Genomic DNA, 18,343 nt, shown 5'->3' with positions numbered 1-18,343 from the left:
CTGGGCCTGGTATAAATCAGTGTCATTGCTGCACACCCTTCTCAGGCGAAGCATTTCGCCATAAGGGATTCTCATAATCAAATGAGCCACATGTGCACTACCAGCATGAAGGATGGTATTTCCAGTGGTTGCCTTCCTGAATAGCCTGGTCTCAAGTTTGTTACCACTGGCATACACTTCTGTGTCCAAAAAGGACACCATAGTTTGGCTGAGTGTAGCGGTAAATTTAAGATTTAATTGATTTACATTGATTTTAGCCACAAAATCCATTGCTTCTCATGACTGCCTTTTCACACCACAAATAAATCATCTATGAATCAGTACTATGCTACCACCTTTGATTCAATGACTTCACCATATTCCGTTCTGAGGACCAGTTCCTCCCAAGCACCCATATGCAAACAAGCAAAGCTTGGGGAGAAACTGGCCCCCATTGCTACTCCTTGTAATTGCCTATACAGTAAGTTGTTATACACGAATACATTATTTTCTAGGCAGAATTCAAGCATGCACTTTATTTACAAATGTTCACTCAGGTTCTGGACCAATTTTTGAAAGTATTCCTGTGTAAATTTTAACCGTGATTTATAATCAACGTAGTGAGGATTTCAGTTGCATCGTAGGGGACTTAGCAATCCTTGTTGGGTTGCAATAGCCGATCCACGGCCTGATCTCTAGTAGTAATGAGTCTTTTAATTGTAATTATGAACAATGAAATATCTCATTCTGGGAGAATGTTTGTAACCCTTAAAAATACTTCACACGGCGCTAAATTAATGTTCAGCGCAATTTGTCCCCAGAACGCTGTTTTCTGTTTTCTATTGTGTAAACGTTGCACAGGAGTTAGCTTGCGACCCGGCTGGGTCGCGATTGCCGATCCACGGCTAGATGATATGATGCAGTGATAGACAACTAGGTAATCTGTTGTTGTCAGTAAATTTGTAAACTGTAAACATTCTACACTTACAAATGGCGCTTCCAGCATGTAATGATGTATGGTTGTCCCTCGTTTGTGTTTGACTTTTGGTCCAGATACTTGTTCAAATTCAAATTCAAAAAGTGCTTTATTCGAGTAGTACTCATAAAAGCAAGACAAACATACATACAATTAAAAAAACAATTAAATTTACATGATCAATCAAACAAGCACATACGTATTTTGACAATTTAAAAACAATGACACATCATATATACAGGTGCAAAAATCATTATCGTCGACAAATAGAGACCAGAGGGGAATGATCATGATAACAATGTAAATATCCCCAGTAGATCATACGTTAAAAAGAATTCATTGCATTAAAAAAAAAAAAAAAAAAAAACAATATTAAGCCGATGACAAATTACATAAGCAGAGAATAGACGAGTGCCTAGCAGTCTCTGGTCAATTAAAAAATTTACAGAGAATAAACGTTAGTTTAGCAGTCTCTGGCTATTTACTAAAAGTTACAGAGAATAGACAAATGTCTAGCAGTCTCTGAGCGACTTGGTGGCAGTATTTAACTTGCCAGCAGTCTCATTCTTAAAACCCACGCCCATCCCAGGTACTTTGCGATTGCAATATTGATCCATTCTTCAGTGGTAGATTTTACTATACGCAGTGCCACCATGCTACTTTTTGTACCTAAGTTCCTACACATAGGAGCCAACCAGGCTTGCCTTGGGGCAGCATATACTGGGCAACAAAACAGAAAATGACCTAGGGTTTCTTTTCCTACCCCACAGGCTGGACATAGTACTGCCCCCCCCTGTTTTCCATTTAGCTGTTAAGTTACAGAGTGGGAGCGAACCTACCCTCATTTGAAATAACAATTTCCTATCCAGGGGGTTCATTATGTAGTACCAGTACTTTTCATAGATGGGGAACATTTTAGTTTCTAAGTAGCCAGTGGTCATAGTCCCACTGTTGGTGTTAAGTAAGCTACTATTAGCTACATGTTCCCAAAATATGTCTTTTAACACAGTCTTAGAGGGAAATAAAGCCCCAGCAGGGTCTGCCCGTAGGGCATGAAGTTCTAGTTTGAACAGTGCAGTCTTTAATGTTTTAAGCCACCTGATTTTATTGTAACGTTCGGCTTTAATGATATCAGAGAACCCCTCCGCATAATGAGAGAGTTCTGGTGTGGTCCAAAGTCTGCGCCAGAATAATATCGGGCGCAGTTTGGCCTTTTCCGTAAGCTCTCTTCTACCTAACTCGTAACGCAGGGGCAATAGTGGGCTGCTCTGCGGAGTACCCGTCAATGACCTCAAGAATTTATTTTCGGATAGTTGGAGTTCATGGAGGTTTTCATACCCCCATAGCTCCGCACCATACAAGGCCGACCCAATTGCTTTTGCCTCGTATATTGTCAGTGGTGGTTTGATTGGTTTAGTCATTGACTTCCTGTGCTCCTTAATTATAGCCCCAGATAGCTGCTTGTGCCTTAATGTAGCGATGTTAAGATGTTGCTGCCACTTATTATCATTGGAGATCAAGATCCCCAAATAGGTGAAGGATGTTACAACTTCGAGTATGCGGCCACTCATGGTAATATTCGATTTAAAATTTCTATGTGGGTTAAAAGCCATGAGTTTTGTCTTGGTCGCATTCACCTCAAGTCCATGGTCAGTACAAAACCCATCAAATATTGCCAATGCTTTTTGTAAGCCACTGGGGGTTTTTGATAAAAATTAAAGTGTCATCGGCAAACATTAAAATGGGGACCTTCTCCCCAGCGAGAGAAGGGGCATCCACAGCCTGAGATTGCATGCGGGAAACAACACCATTAATGAAGAGGGTGAACAGAGTAGGGGCCATTGAACAACCCTGCCGAACCCCGCGCTCAACAGGAAATTCGGCAGTGTTGTTCCCGTATCCTCCCCATCTTATTTTGGCATAGTTGCCCTCATGCAGTCGCATAATTAAAATCAACAGATCCCCAGGGACCCCTAGTGTCTCAAGCACTTCCCACAATTTTGCCCTCGGTACCAGGTCGAAGGCAGCCCGCAAATCAACAAATGCTGCATACAGGCTGCCTCCCCCTAGCACCACGATCTTCCACTGTATTAGTTGGAAACGGAAGACTTGATCCACAGTGCTGGTTGCCCTGCGAAATCCGGCCTGAAAGGGGGATAAAATGTTGTGTTCATCAACCCAATCCAGCAACCTGTTGACAACTACTCGGCCCACTATTTTCTGGATGGTGTCTATTAAACTAATGAGGCGATAGTTACCAGGCTGTGCCCGATCTCCTTTTTTGTATATAGGGATGATTTCAGCGCCCCTCCAAGTCGCTGGGATATCTGCCCCTCCGGCAATCAAATTTATCAACAAAAGAATGTATCTGCACCATCTATCAGTGTCATTCAGGAAAACATCTGCCGGCACCCCGTCAATGCCAGGAGCCCGCCCACTACGAACAGTTTTTAAGGCAGCGAGTATTTCATTCTTAGTGAAGATGTCATCCCCAGTAGGTGAACCATGCGTGTACCTTCTATCCACTGCCTGATCTCTAGAAGCATACTGCTCACTAAAGAACTTTACCCAAGCATCCTGGGGGACATTATTAGTACTTGCTTCTTCTATCCTATCATGTCCCCATTTCACTATATGCCAAAATAACCTGGAGTCCTTACGGTCGCTAGCATTTTTCAAGTTGTTCCAGTGTGCCTCATCCCAATCTTTTTTTGCTCTTGTTATACATTGTTTGTAATGCTTCCTGGCAGATCTAATTGCCTCTAAATTCTTGTTCTTAATAGCATCACCCAAGGAGATTCTTGCCAGCCTACATTCGTGATTGTACCAACGTGCTGGTCTGTGGGCATGCATCTTTTTGTTTGCCGGTTTCAGGAAATGGCCTCTAATTTCATCAAAGAGAGCTTCATGGACCTTAGTGGCATTATTTACACTAGAAAGAAGCCCAGTTTCACCCTCAAGGGCCATAATAGCCTTGTCAGTTGCCCTGTTTATTTTTTCCATAACCAGCTCATCAGTTTTAACACTAATCCATCTCAGCCTACGTAAATCGTTTGTAGGTACAATCAACGGGGGTAAGGGATCGATAGCAGCATTGGGGGCAAACACATCAGACAGCCACCATTTATGGAGAACGCAAAGAGGATTATGGTCACTCTCAAGCCTTTCCTTAACCTCCATATCAATAATGGATGACCATAGGGCCATACAGCATATAACATAATCAATTCGACTCTTGGATCTTCCATTATCAAAGGTCATGGCTGATACTCTGTCTGACTTGGTACGACCATTCAGAGCCCTTAACCCATATTCAAGGCACATAGCGTTCAGGCTTAAAATATCCTCGGTCCAGCGAGTTATTGGGGTTAAATCAAGTGCAGGGATTTCCCACAGATTATCTTCTTCCGCACCTAAAAAAGCCTCACCAGTATCAAGGGGTTCAAAAGTACGGTTTAGGTCACCTGCCAGTACGATGTTATTCCCAGAAGAGTGAGTGTCTAGGTAACTGTACAGTGACGCTAAGACCGTAGATTTGCCAGCATTTCCCCCTCTAACATATAAGTTATAGATGTCAATGGGAGTAGAGGAGTCCCTCTCTAGTCTAATGAGCTGGATGTCTTTGTGATTTAGCTCTATATTTTTTACTAGAATCTTCAGGGACTGTCGGACCCATATAGTGAGACCTCCCATTGGTCTCCCCTTGGGACCTTTGGTAGCCGGTACATAATAATTCAGATACCCCAATGCATAAACAGGATCACAGGCCCAAGTTTCTTGGAAAATGCAGACGTCATACTTACTGACGAATTCAAACCACTCTCCACAGTCCATTTTGGAACATAACCCAGCTATATTCCAAGATAGTAGGTTCCCAGAGGCATGCTCCCCACATAAATCAGAACTAAAAACAGACCTGTTCGCATTTACATCCACATTAACATTACCTTCAACTATTAGATTTGTTAATCCTACTAAAACATCTGGAGTACATAACTCGTTTGAAGAGCCAATGGCTCGATTATGCCCCCCTGTTGCACACAAGGATAAGGGTATTTGCAGCTGAGGCATACAGTTAATTATTTGTCAATCACAAGCATCTAGATTGGAAAGAGCAGAGAATCTGTTTTCTAAACCTAGTCCCCACTCAACGGAACCAAAATTCTTGCTAGCCCTTTTGGTTACAACGTTCCATTTTGTTCTTAAGGTGCTTGGATTGGGGCCCCTGCCTTTTCGAGGATAAAAGAAGTCAAGGGTTAGTGGTACAATAGAAGTGGAGCGTCTCTGTGGCGGAAAAATGTTAGGCAATATGTTTGGTAAGGCGTCAGGGTGTGAGAGATTAAGCACAACGCAATCGCCCTTGAACTTTTTTTCTCTGTTCCCAATCCACTCCACTCTTCTTGCATTTACCAGTTCCTCGGCCAGTTGCTGTTTCCCCCACGAAGATATGGCCATGTTGTTGGTTAGCCAAGATAAAGATTTATTTACAAGCGATGCTGTTGATTCAGCTTCACCGGAAGCCAGAGGGGATACATTTGCTAAAACAAGAACTAATGGCGAGGCTTCCACCACCAGCTCAAATGACCCTTTTGAGGTATTAGCTTCAACAATAGAATTGGCGAGGGGTGCAACACCAGAGCTAATTTCCGGTAAGTTCATCAGAGGAGCCACTGGAGGGTTTGGAATAACAGTGGGTGGCAATTTGTTTGCTAAAATGTCATTAACCAGAGGTTGTACATTGGACGTAATGACTTCAGGGAGTTTCCCTACTTCACCCAGCGTTTTACCAAGGAGACCTTCCAGTTTAGTCACTTCAGCGGATAGCTTATCAATTTTGCTTATCAGAGGTTTGACTATACCTTTGATTTTTATGTCCATCAGATTGCAAAATTTCTGAAGTAGAATATTAGAGAAGGTTGCATATGTTTCCCCCAAGGGATCGTCCTCCTCCACACAAGAGGTTTTCCTTGGTGGTGTTGCAATTTTGTTTTTAGATGACCTTAACCCCGGTCGTTTTTGTATAGCTTTTCTTTTAACCCCAGTAATCCTTGGTGCTGGAATTGGAACAATGGGGGGGGTAATAAGCTCACAGATCATAGGACTCAGAGGCACTACGTCGATGTCGTTAATATCTTCGGTGCTTGCCACTATGCCACTAGGTTGAATGGTGACAGTATCCTGTGAGGGAGCTTGTGCTACACCAGAAAGGCTAGTGTTTATCAGGTTAAAAGGATCCTCTGTTTCTATATCTACTAGTGGGGATTGTGTGGATGAATCCAAACCCAAAGAGGACCTTCTATCACTGTTGATTTTCGCCACTACCTGGACTAAATAGTTCTCCATAGTGTTAGTGGCAGGCGTTGACTTTTTACCAGGCAAACCAGGCATGTGTGCAGATGGCTAGGTAACAGGATGTAAAGTTTAAATGTTAAAAAGCGAATTACCTGGCAGACGATGATTTTGCAGCTCAATGAACGTCTGTAGGCCTGTAGATGTTTGGGCAGAGTTCCTGGCCCAACCCAACCTTGTCCAACCTCGGACGGCCTCAGACGGCCCGCCCTTTGCCTGGGCTTCGCCCCGGGCGTCCCGCTCGCGTCCCGCGTAGCTGGCCCTTCGGCGCTTTTGTGCGCCTCCCGTGGCGCCCTCGCGGTGTCACAACGCGCGCCGCCGCGTAGGCTGCCGGGAATCGTAGTCCCGGAGCGGCGGCGCGACCAGAGTGCTGAGAAAGTGACTCTCGGCGGTGGCGGTGTGGGCTGACTGTCCTGGCGTGAGGCAGGTAAGTGCTGCGTGCTCCGGCGTGTGGCAGGTAAGTTTGATGCTCTCCCAGATACTTGTTTAAAAATGGCGCCACGCAGAGCGTGAATGTTTGACACCGAGGAAGGGAGTTTTCCCGAAATGCGTCTGTCTAGAAAATAAATACTCATTTGTGCTGAAATCCCGGGAGTGCTGCCTTTCTTTTGGTTGAAGTTGAGAAGGAGTTGAGCCTTGATATATATATATGCATATGTATATATGCGCCATGGTGTATTGAAGAAGGAGTGGGTGTATGAGTGTCTGAACGGATGATTTAGTGGGTGCGTGACTGACTGTATAAGTGAGTGATAAAACGTGTCTTAGTGAATGCATGGGTGAATGACTCATCTGTGTGAATATCTGTATCAGTTTGTCAGTTGGTGTGTAAGTGGCTGCATGGATTGGTGTATAGCTAAATGAGTGGAGGGGCTGTATGGGTGAGTGTGCCTATAGCTGCGTTGGTGAGTGAATGGATGTCTCAGTGGTTAATGTGTGAGTAACTACATATGTAAAAGGCAATATATGAGAATCTTGGAGAATATAAGTGACTATGGGCCAGATGTAGGTAAGTTCCATTTACCGATTCTTAAATACCGAATTTTACCGATTCGGTATTTCAGAATCGGTAAATGGTATGTAGGAAAAAATTCGGTAAAAAATGCCTAATTGGTAAGATTCGGTATTTACCGAATCGGTAATTACCGATTCGGTATTTGGCATTCATTCCCATGGGCCTAATAGTCAAGGGTGGCAGGGTGTCACTTTGATACCCTGCTGCACCCCTGATTAGTGCAGGTGTGCACATGTGGCATACGTACATGCCCTAAGGACATGTATGTCTGTCACATGGCACAGGTGCAAATGCACATTTATGCATTTACATAGGAATTCGTTATTTACCACCAACTAATAGTTGGTGGTAAATAACGAATCCTTAAAGCCCTGAAGCACTGTTTACAGTGCTTCCTACATATCATTTACCGATTCAGTAAATACCGAATCGGTAAATGATGATTCGGTAATTACCGAATCGGTAAAATGCCTCCTACATCTCAAAAGGCTTTTACCGGTCTGTAACGGCTGAATTTGGCCGTTACCGACCGGTAAAAGCCTACCTACATCTGGCCCTAAATGTGAGATCGAGTGATTGTGAGAGTGGATGAGTGTGCGCTTGTGTCAGTGATTGTTTAAGAGATTAAGTATTTGTAAGTATCTGTATTAATAAGTGAGGTAGTGTGTATTTAACTGTATTGATAAGTGAATGCCACTGTGAGTCAGTTTTTGGGTGACTGAATAGGTGTATGAGTATCTCTGTGAGTGAGATTGGTATGTGAGTGTCTGTATGGGTGGATGAGTGCATATATCAGAGGCTGTATTGATAAGTGACTGCGTATATGAGTGACTGTATGGGTGAGTGAGTGGATGTGTGTAGAACTATGAATCACTGAGTGGGTATGTACTAACTGGTATTGGTGTGTCTATGGTTTTGAGAATGGTAGTCTGTATTTTGGAGTATGAAAGGTTAAATTAGGGTGTGAGGAGGTGCATCACACATTAAGCAGAAGATGTCATTTGAGATGTCACCAGTGATGTCATCAGTGATGTCACTGACCATGTAATGAGTGATGTAATATGTGACGTCATCAGCAGTGCATTGCGGGAGCGTGAGTTATAGTTAGCTCAAGTGACTGTAACGGCCGAATTTCTCTGGTTTTTTAGGAGTGAAATTTCAGCCTAACTATAACAACCCTGAAACATGTGAATTTTCAATGAATTTCAAAGGTTTTTTAAATGCAAATTTCTAACTATAACGTCCCTGAAACCTATTGTTTTTTCCATTGAATTTCTCAGTTTTTTTAAAATGCTAATTTCTAACTATAACATCCCTGAAACCAATGTTTTTTTGACAGAATTTCAAAGGTTTTTAAAATGCTAATTACTAACTATAACATCCCTGAAACCTATGTTTTTTTCACTGATTTTCCAAGGTTTTTAAAATGCTAATTTGTAACTATAACATAATAGTTGCGTTTGCAGAGTGGTGCAGAAAGGGGGCTGGGCCTCCAACCTGCACTCAGGAATTCTGCTGAATAGGAGGTTCAGGAGGGCTTGTTGGCCCCCAAAGTCCCTCAGGAGTAAACTGGATCATCCCCCAACCTGCAGTCTGCCAGGAGGCGCATTTGCAGAGTGGTAGAGAGAGTGGGGCGTGGCCTCCGAAGACCTCCTAGCAATACCACTGTGTGGGACTTACTGAAGGTAACAGGAGGGATTGTTGGCCCCAAAGGACAACCTTGGGAACCAACTACCCCTCCTATTACCTCCAGTAAGTGCCACACAGCAGCATTGGTAAGTTCTCAAACAGGCTATGCCCCCTTTGCCCACCACTCTGCAAACGTGCTCCCTGGTGCGCTCTTGGATGCGGATTAAAGTCCCCTTTGGTGCTGGGGGTCGTTAGGGGTGGACAAGCCTAGCTGACACCTCCAGTAAGCCCCAGATAGTGGAATTGCTGAGACTTGGACACAGGCCATGCCCCCTTCCTCCACAACTCTGCAAACATGCCTCCTGATGCACTCTTGGTTGGGGAATGAAGGCCCCTTGCCTCCTGAGGGTCCTTGGGGGCCAACTAGCCCTCCTGGTATCTCTAGTAAGCCCCACAGAGCTGGATTGCTGAGAGTGGTCCAAGGCCACGCCCTCTTTTTACACCACTTTGCAAATATGCCCCCTGGCACACTGCTGCTTGGGGGATGAAATTCACTTTAGTCCTGAGGTCCTCAGGACACAAGAGGACCTCATTGCCCCACCAGTAATGCACCAAGAGGCACTTTTGCAGAGTGGTGTAAAAAGGGGCTTGGCCTCGGACCACCTCTCAGCAATCCCACTGTGTGGGGATCACTGGAGGTCCCTGGTGGGCTAGTTGGCCCCTAAGAACCCTTAGGATTCAAGGGGAATCAATCCCCCAACCCAGAACGTGGCAGGAGGTGCATTTGCAGAGTGGTACAAGGAGAGGGTGGGGCCTCCGGCAAGCTGCCAGCTTTTCTATTTTTTTTTTTTTTTTAGAAGATGGGCAATATTTTTTGGGCCTTGGGGTCCCCATCTCCCAGGGCCTGAGACATTGTTTTAAAAAAAAATTATACGGGAAGGGGGCGGCCCCCTTCCAGAGGCCGAGGACCCAAACCCCCGGGACATGGCCACTTACTTTATTATTTTATTTTAAAATTTCTTTTGAAGTAGGGGCTGCATGGCCTCCTCCTGAGGCCATTTTCGACCCCGGGGACCCCACCCACCCAGGGCTTTGCCTCTTCATAAAACACATTCTATATTTAATTACGTGAGGAGGGCCACATGGCCCCACTTTCCTGGGCCACTTTTTGCCCCAGGGACCCTATCCCCCGGGGAGTGGCCTCACGGGGAGCCCCAATGCCTTCGCGATCACTGCCAGCTCCCCGCATCCTGCAGGAGCCGGCATTGCTTTTGGACAAGGGGAGCTGCTAACATGCAGCTCCCTTTGTCCAAAAGTAACTCTGCTTCGCTTCATGGAAGAGAGAGCAGTTTTTCTGCTCTCGCTTCCTCCAGTCCTGCCATTGCAAACTACAATTGTCCTGGAGGTAGGCACCCCGGGACATTGCTGGAGACGGCCGGGGGAGTTCCGGTCCCAAGGGCCATGGAGGGCTCCAGGAGTGGGGCTGCGTGGCCCCATCCTAACTTGAACATAGCCCCGGGGAGAGGTGGTGGTCCCCAGGGCCGTAGGTCAGCAACAGACCCCTGCATTTGAACAATTAGTGCCCCGAGGAGGTGGTGGTCTCCGGGGCAGTGTGGGGACGCTTGAGCCCCCCACACTTTGTTTTTAAATTAAACCCCGGGGAAGTGGGAGTCCCTGGGGCTTGGGGGGATCTACGAGTCCCCCCTACCCTAATTAATTAAAAGCCCTGGGGAGGAGATGGTCACTGGGGCAGCGTGGGGGGCAGGAGCCCCCCACACATTTTATTTTAAAAAGCCTGTTTGTAAATGTGGCACATGGAAAGGGGATTAAATTTAAATGATGAGTTTTATGGAATCCATATAACCATGAAGTTCACTCTTCAGTTTAATTTTCTCCCACTTCAAAGATGGCTTTTACCCGCAGCAGGCATCTTGCTTCCAGTGGCTGGTAGGCACAGTGTCATACTTATCACTGAAAAATACAGCGATTATTTTAAGGGGGAGAAATTTTAAGTGCAGAAAAATGCACTTTAAATTTCTCCCAGTTAAAAAAAATTATATGTTTGAAATATACACTCTCACTGACACACATGGCTGTCCTGTTATAGTGCCCCTAGTCTAAGTATTTTGCTCAATCCATAGTATCTGGTTCTATGGACATTACACTTAAAGTAAGTGGAGCTGGGTATGAGGGTGTCAGGTAACAAATCACAAGTTATTTTGCCTTCAGTAGCTCATGATGAATTTCACTGATCAGAAGTAGCTCTCATTACAGAAAAGTTTGGAGACACCGGATTTAAAGTCACCCTCACATCCTTTTGAAACACTTTGGCTGCTAATGACACTCAGTACCACCAGAGTTCAACGTGAAAGTGGTTTTAATGCAACTGTCTTTATCAAACACAAGCTGGTGGTATCCAGCATTTAAGTCCGGTTTTTAAAACCACCTTGCCTCCATTTAGGTCAACCAGTAGGTCATGCAAAGTATGAGTAATGTGTCTTTCCCGTTTTATAGCCATGTTTGACATCCTCACGTCAATGCATATTTGATGTGCCAGGTTGCCCTCGCTTTGTTGCTACCACTATTACAGAGATCCAAAGGGTATGTCCTGACACTTTTTCAATAACATCTACATGTTCTAGTCGTTTGAACTCCACTTCTACTTTGTCCATGACCTGAATGAGAACTGTCTTATGCCGGAGGGCTACTGTCTTGATGGTGGTGGTTATGTGAAGTTTGATTGGTTTTGATCTTAGATACTCTTATCCTTTAAAGAGGTTGTTGAACTCTGTGACAATGGTATCGCTCTTCATGTTGATGCAGCAGGTGAACAAGATGAGGCCCAATGTCTCTAGCGTGTGGCTGCTTATGAGCGTGTCTGCACCTTTGATGATGACAAAACAAAGTATCTTTAGGGTTCTGGCTTCATGGTGCATCATTGTGGTGAAAACATCAACACCGAAAAGGGGACTAGTCTTGGCAAGGCGGCGCGTAGCTATAACTTGGATGGGGCAGAGGGCTCCCGAGATATCCCTCTGGCTGAGAGATGCTAGAGAATGGTCCCTGGCTGAGGAGACACATATGCAACGCACTCGCCATGATGGGAAACTACAGGATGACCTGCTTGCCTGGAGGTTGATGTGTATAGAGGGGTTGACGGATGATGATTTGGATGCCACCAGTGCCGAGTTGTTCACCCCTGAGGGGTCTGGGTCCGAGAGTGACGAGGAGGGAGTCGGGTTGGAGGGCCCTGGTCCGGGGTAGTGCCCTGCTAGACGCACACTAATGTTCCTTGTTATATATAGCTGTGATTTGCTGTGATCCCCGAAGGTCTTCTCCTAGGTATAATGTCTGCACCTTCTCGGGCCTCGCATAGATAGCCTGATTCTTCAAGTACTTTATCAATGATGCCACGCACGGGGGTTTGTTCCTTGTTCTATGTTAAAACAGTGTTCTATTGAAAAAAGTGGCTGTCCAGAGGGATAGGAGTGGGATTACATGAAGGACATGGGAGAGAGGATAAGTGTATAAAAATCAGCGGATACAATGATGTATACGCATTGTTAATGTACGGCTACGTTTACTTGACACATGCTCTGACTCTACTCCGCCCAGCCTCCGGGATGTGGGCCCATATGGCTGTGTTTTATCCTGAACATCGCATGTAGATAATCTTGCCTTTGATTGGCTTGAGAGGCTATGAGAACCTGTGCCTTCTATGGTTTCGCAATAAAAAAATATATATTTTTTTAAAACCCACCGAAAAGGGGTCTCAACTGACGTGGGTGCCCGTCAGCTGGAGAGTTGGCCTTGGTTTGAGTTTGTTTTATAGTGTCATGTCTGATGTTAACAGATTTTCTTGTGTCTATGACTGTGACAATACTGGACCAGGAGATAAGTGATGTCACATCTGGGCGATGGCCTCATGAAATGAAATGAAATGAAAGCGGGATTTATATAGCGCATGGCTGCCCGGGAGCGTCCCAGCGCTGAGATTGCATAGACAACTGAGGGGAGGGGCAGAGGGGAGAAGGGTCGGGTTTATTGTGGGAAAAGGTGAGTCTTAAGTAGCTTCCGGAATTTCATGTGATTAGGTTCGGCACGTAGCTGGGTTGGCAGGGCGTTCCATAGAGTTGCGGCTGTCACCGAGAAGCGACGCCCTCCAGTGCAGGCTTTCTTGACTCTGTGGACAGTGGCCAGGTTACCTTGTGAGGAACGTAGGGACCTGTTGGGTTTGTATGGGTAGAGCATGGTCTAAAGCATCGGAGGCCCTTGGTTTTTCATGGCTCTATGGGTGGTACATAGGGCCTTGAATTTGACCCTTTCTCGGATCGGCAACCAATGAAGTGCCTTTAGGGCTGGTTTGGCTGATGCTCTTCGGGGGGTTCCTGTCAGAATCCTTGCAGAGGCATTTTGTGTTCTCTGAAGAACATTAATGGTGGATTCTGGGGCCGCCAAGAAGAGGGCGTTGCTGTAGTCTAATCTGGATAAGATTAGACCTTGAATAAGCATTTTTTGTGATTGTGCGGGGAGTAGTGGGAGAATCTTCCTGGCTAAACGAAGTAAGCCCACACAGGTACCAGCTTTTTTTTTTGCCTGTGTTTTCAGAGATAGATCTTGTTCTAGCCAGAAGCCTAAACTCTTGAGTTCCGTCTTGGGTTGAGGAAGGGGACCTAAGCATGATGGCCACATAGCGGAGGGAAGAAGTGAAATTTGATGTCCCAGCAGCATGAGCTCGGTTTTAGAGCCATTAAGTTTCAGCCTTGAGTTGGACATCCAGTCATGGATTCCTTCAAGACAGTCATGGAGGTTTTTAAGCTTTTCACCTTCTAGGGAGAATGACACAACCATTTGGGTGTCATCAGCATATGTGACGGCTTTTATCCCAAAGGGAGTGACCACATCCTCCAGGGGGGCCATGTATGTGTGAAATAGTGTAGGGCTCAATGAAGAGCCCTGGGGAACCCCACACTGGAGGGGGAAAATGTCTGATCGCATATTCCCTTCACAGACCTGGAAGGTTCTGTCCTTCAGGAAAGATGAGAGCCAACAAAGCGCCTTGTTCCTCACTCCTAGGTTGAGTAGTCGCTGGATCAGGATCTTATGGTCCACCATGTCAAATGCAGCGCTTAGATCCAGGAGGATCAGTAAAACCGATCCCCCTGAATACAAGATGCATTTCAAGGGTGCTCAAGGGTGCTCCTCCCTTTTGATTGCTGTCCTAGTACCGATATGCGGACAATGTCTTCATCATCCTCTTCACTTTGCACTGTTTTGGGTGCGGGTTTGAGGCCTACATATATGGCTTTTGTGTTGGCATTTGGCAGCCACACACTGAACATATACAGCCACATGCATCAAGCGATTTTGGAGTCGCAAACGGTGCGAATCGCAACATTCGTCCGTTTGCGATTCCAAAATCACTTTTTGGGATGCATTAAACAATTGTGTAGAAATCGCAATTTTTTGCGATTTCTAAAAATGCGATTGCATTTAAGGAATCGCATTTTTGCGATTCCTTAAAAGCAATGCATGAATGTTTTAAAAAATGTGAATTCGCAAATAGGGGGAGCAAATTAACATGAGGTTGAACCTTGTGTTAATTTGCGAAATCTTTCAAAAATGCATTTTTGAAAGTGTCATGTTACACACACACATGTCCTTTGGACATGTGTGTGTGAAACTTGCGCTTACAAAAACATTTCAAGGGTGCGGGGGGTCCTTTGGACCCCCCTCAGCACCCTTGAAATGCATTAACAAATTGCGATTCGCAAAATGAAAATCGCAAAATGTTAATGCCTTCCCATTGATTCCTATCGGCCTTTTGGCCCATAGGAATCAATGGGAAGGTTTTCCTTAATTGCGATTCGCAAAATGTGAATCGCAATTAAGGAAAATGAAGAAATCGCAAAAATATTTGCGAATTATTCATGCATTGCCGTTTGCGATTTCTAAATTGCGATTCCCTAATTTTCGCAATTTAGGAATAGCAAGCGGGTGCAATGATGCATGTGGGTGATATTGCCTTGAGCCAGACATTAAATGGCTTAGTGGGGTTCTGCTCCACAGTATCTGCATGCATGAGAGATGCCTCTCGTGCTTCTGGCTATACTTGGATTCTGTTTAGGCATCAGTCTGGTGCAGCTGACATTTGCAGCTTCTGACTCAAGGTGGTTTTTCGCTGTATTTCGCCGCTAGTTTTACCAGTGCATCTTCCATAGCTGTGGGACAAGATGTAAGTGAGTTCGTGTGACGTCCCCATGGTTAGGATTTTATTCAGGCTAACTCTGGGTTTGCATAGGATCTAACGCCTCAGGCCTGCGGAGTGGCACGCTTCAATGAGCTGGACTCTTTCTGTTCACCCATTTCCTGTGTCTCCTGACCTCTGCAGGAAGAGGTGCTGTGTATCTTTTCTATCTTTAAGGTCACATATAGCATATCTAAGCGACCTGACAAATAACAACTTATAGTAACGATGTAAGAAAAGTAGGTGAAGGATGGTGGATCACTAAAGGAGCCACAACACTCTTTGGAATAACGGTTATAGAACATGCATCATAAACAGCACGTGGGGCTTGCACACAGTAGGGAGAGAGTAGGAGAACATGGCAGTAGAAGCAGGCACATAAAAAGAACTAGCCCCAACAAAGTGAGATACTACACACCTCCTATCCGAAGGTGTGATCGAGCTGCCACCCAAGGACCCTGGACGATTATGACACCATAACAGTGGTGCTGGAAGGTCCATCAGTGGGCGATTCCGAGCTTACACTATGCAGGAACAAGCACAATAGACCACTGAGAAGGCGCCTGGAAACTGGTAGGGGAACATCCAGGTATGTTTGCTACATCCTCTCTCCGCCAATGTCAGTTATGAGGAGTTATAACAGGCATGTCAATGTTTTGTCCTTTTAGTGCCATTTCTAATTGATTTTAAGAAACCAAGAACCCAACACTTGGAACAACCAGATTGTTTTGGTGCTGAAAGAATTAACTTCCCACTGGCATTCAAACCAATCGCTGTGTGTTTCCTACCAGCACAGATGGTCTACATGTTGTTCTGTGCATTTGACCCTCTCCCTAGTGAAATCTCGATAACATTTAGAATAATTTAACAACAGTATTCGCCCTTCTGCCTATGATACGTGATATTTTAAGGGCAATTGATACCCATTACTGGAAAAAAAACTACCTCAGCATATCCTGCAGCACTAACCTTGTTGCCTGCCTTGTCACTAAAGTAAACCAAGGAAGCTTCGTGAGTTCCTTTTTTTTTTAGTCCTCATTTGTACGATCTTTATGATTATGGCAACCGGGTCGTCTCGTAATCGTGCACGGAGTTTGAAGCCAGAGACAAGATAGAGCCATTTCATAAAAGTAAGCCAGCAAGTTTAAATCCATGTGCATCGCTCATCAAGCCTATTGGAAAGCTGGCCCTATAATCAACCATGCTTTGATCACCCCCTATTATCCAAAAAAAGAACTTCGCTCCTCTCATGCTTTTCTAGCAGTAGTTCCCAGGATTAAGAGATCCAGAGCAGGAGGCCGATCCTTTTCACACAACGCACCCAAGTTATGAAATTCACTTCCCTTGCACCTCAGATCTAATCCCAATCTGCTGACCTTCCGGAAACAACTTAAAACTTTCCTCTTTGACTAATTCTACCCCTTGTTGGTTCTATCTCACTGGAAACTGTGCTCTTGATTCCTAGCGCCTGGATGCCTCAGGGCAACTGCAGCGCTTTATAAAACCTTTTTTCATTTCATTCCATTTCAGTTCCATTGAGTATTTGAAACACAGTGTACCGTCCTGAGTGAGAAAAACTCAGGAGCTTGCTTGATCGTATTGTTTTAAATCATATGACTTCCCTCCCTGTCCTACCACCCAACTATATCCCATAATTCCCAATATTTTGTGCCTTTTCCTCTCAGTTCGTCCAGATTCTTAAACTTTCTTATTTCTCTAACCCAGCCCTCTACTGTAGGTGGTGATGGAAGAATCCAGTTTTTACACAACTCACGTCTTGCCAATAGCATAGCAAAAAAGAAAAAATTGATCTGTTTTTTACTCAAAGTAATCGTCGTAATCTAAGATGCCAAATATAATAGTGAAGGAGCTTACCTTGATGTTAATGTCTAAAACTTTGTCAATGATCTTACCAACTGCATACCAGTAGGCGTGGAGGTGGATACATGAGTAAAACATATGTATATCGGTGGCTTTGATCTCTCCGCATTTAGGAAATTTTTTCGTCGCCTTTGTATTCCTCTTGGACAGTTTTTCCGGTGTCCAGTATGACCTGTGCATGGTAAAAAGGTGATTTCTCCTGAGAGGTGCAGAAACAATAATGTGCCATAAAACAGAGCAAGATACTTGCCAAGTGTGTTGCAAGTCTTTGTCCGGGAAGATTTTCTTCCATACAACGTCAGGTATATCGAAATCGGCCTCATTTCCTTCAATCAAGTGCCAGTACCCCTTTGATACTTCTTTACAAAATGAGTTCTTCAGTATCTCTACCTCCAGCTTCCTACTAGGGTCCGGTAATTTTAGCTGATCTTTTGCCCAGCTGGCCATCTGATAGTATCAGAATCTCGATATCTCATTGTTAGTTTTATCCATTAAAACATCCCACTCTTTAAGCTTTCCCTTTTCAAGAAGGTCACCCCATTTCTCTAATTCTGCTTTTTTTCAGGGGTCCTGCTAGGGAGTCCTTCAGACATTCTGGTGTACCCAGCGAATTCCATATCGGAGCCAAAGGGCTGTAGTACGGAAACTTCCATGTTTTCCTTATCTCAAACCAGATTTTATATGCTGATCTTAAAACCTTCAACCTGATCTTTTTGAAGTATTTAGGATGGCCGAACTTATAGAGACTTTGGTCGTGATCTGTTACAGCTTTCCAGTAGGCGGGATAGAATTCATGGGCATGTAAAAGGATCCTAATGTTTTTTAATTGAAAGGCTCTGTAGTATATGGTTAAGTCTGGGCTAGCAATCCCCCCTTGGTTCTTCTTTTGGCAGAGGTTTCTCTAAGCTATTCTCACCCCTTTGGATGCCCAGATAAAGGTGATGATTTCACTCTGTATCTTACTTATACACATAGAGTTAAACTCTAGAGGGATAGCATTAAATATAAATGTGAATTTTGGAAGGATGGTCATTTTGATAGCATTTGCTCTCCCCATGAAAGTAAGTCGTCGACAACTCCATGATTTTAGCAGTTTCCTCATTTCTTTAATTTTAAGGTCGAGATTGGCTTGGGCAATATCTTCAATGTTTCTTGGGATATCTATCCCCAAGTATTTTATTTTTAGATTCTATCAGAGGAGTCCGTATGTTCCAGTGCATAACTTTTGGTTTTTGATGATGTATTTGATAGCCGGAAATCCTTCCAA

Source organism: Lissotriton vulgaris, chromosome 11 (assembly GCF_964263255.1).
Source record: "Lissotriton vulgaris chromosome 11, aLisVul1.2, whole genome shotgun sequence".
In the NCBI taxonomy this organism is placed as follows: Eukaryota; Metazoa; Chordata; class Amphibia; order Caudata; family Salamandridae; genus Lissotriton; species Lissotriton vulgaris.
This window is presented reverse-complemented; position numbering follows the sequence as displayed.